The sequence below is a fragment of the Mastomys coucha genome, unplaced genomic scaffold (assembly GCF_008632895.1).
Source record: "Mastomys coucha isolate ucsf_1 unplaced genomic scaffold, UCSF_Mcou_1 pScaffold11, whole genome shotgun sequence".
NCBI classification, from domain to species: Eukaryota; Metazoa; Chordata; class Mammalia; order Rodentia; family Muridae; genus Mastomys; species Mastomys coucha.
In genome coordinates, this window is record NW_022196893.1 from 10,701,922 (window position 1) to 10,703,355 (window position 1,434).

Sequence of the window (1,434 nt, forward strand, 5' to 3'; positions counted from 1 at the left end):
ATCCTGGCAGTGTCTGTTATGGGCAGAGACCACTTCCTCTAGGGAAGAATTCTTAAGACTGATGATGACTGTATGGAGAATGGGTATAAGCAACAGGGAGAGATCATTCCAGACTGTACCTTGCACTTGCAGGCAAGGAAGAGAACACACATCCAGACCAGGGTCCCACATGTTCTCTGGGGATATCCATGGGGCCAAAATAGCGGCCTCCTCCCACAATTGGTCCGGGACATGAGTCTTTCTTTCTTTTCTTTTTTTAAGATTTTTTTTTTAAGATTTATTTATTATTATAAATCAGTATATTGTAGCTGTCTACAGACTCACCAGAAGAGGGCGTCAGATCTCATTACGGGTAGTTGTGAGCCACCATGTGGTTGCTGGAATTTGAACTCATGACCTTCCAAAGAGCAGTCGGTGCTCTTACCCACAGAGCCATCTCACCAGCCCTTTTTTTTTTTTAAGATTTATTTATTATATGTAAGTACACTGTAGCTGTCCCCAGACACCTCAGAAGAGGGTGTCAGATCTCATTGAGGATGGTAGTCAGCCACCACGTGGTTGCTATGATCTGAACTAATGACCTTCCATGTGTCTTAACCTTGAGATCACATGTAATCAGAGTTTGTTTTCAGTGCCCTAATGTGGGGTTTCTTGATGGTGGTAGCGAGGGAACCCATGATGATGATCCCAGAGAAAACAATAAGGAGCAAATATGACAAATATGACAGAGGAGGCGACGAATGTCACTTACTAAGCATGGGATTCCCTCCGGTACAGCGTGAATGGTCTATGCTCTCAAAGCATGCCCAGGATGTAAAAGGCTTTCAGCAGGCAATCTGCCTGGGAGATGAGCCTCTTTGTCAAGTACTAGGATGAATCCAAACCAAAAGTGAAAAGAAGCAAAGACAAAGACAGAAAAGATGGCCGCCGTGCTCCCGCCCAGGCAAGGAAAGAGAAGATGGCCGCCGCGCCACACCCTTGTGGTCAAACTGAGACCAAGAGTGAGAGTAATGTGGTTACTGGGAGGAACAGACAAAAACGACAAAATAGACAGAAATGAGGTCTAAACCCTCACATTCAAAAGACCCACACCATAAAACACCAAGAGGCCAACTCACCGAAATGGAAGGGGCATAACAGCAGAACGCTTAGGAGAGCATATCACGCACAGACCTCATAGAAACAGGTAAAAGACGCCCCCAGAAAAGGAGGTTCTCTGGCAGCCACAAAATAAGGATTATATGAGAGATGCTACGTGGGCCCATCCCTGAACTACTCACTGCGCGACCTTACCTGCGATTGGGGATTGAAGGTGAGATGGCTCGGAGTCAGTGACACAGACTACAGGAGCAGGAGAGGAATGCGCCAGCAAGTGCCCTGGGCCTTGGTTCAAGCCCCCTTAATACTCTCCACCCTTGCCCTCATTGGTCCAAA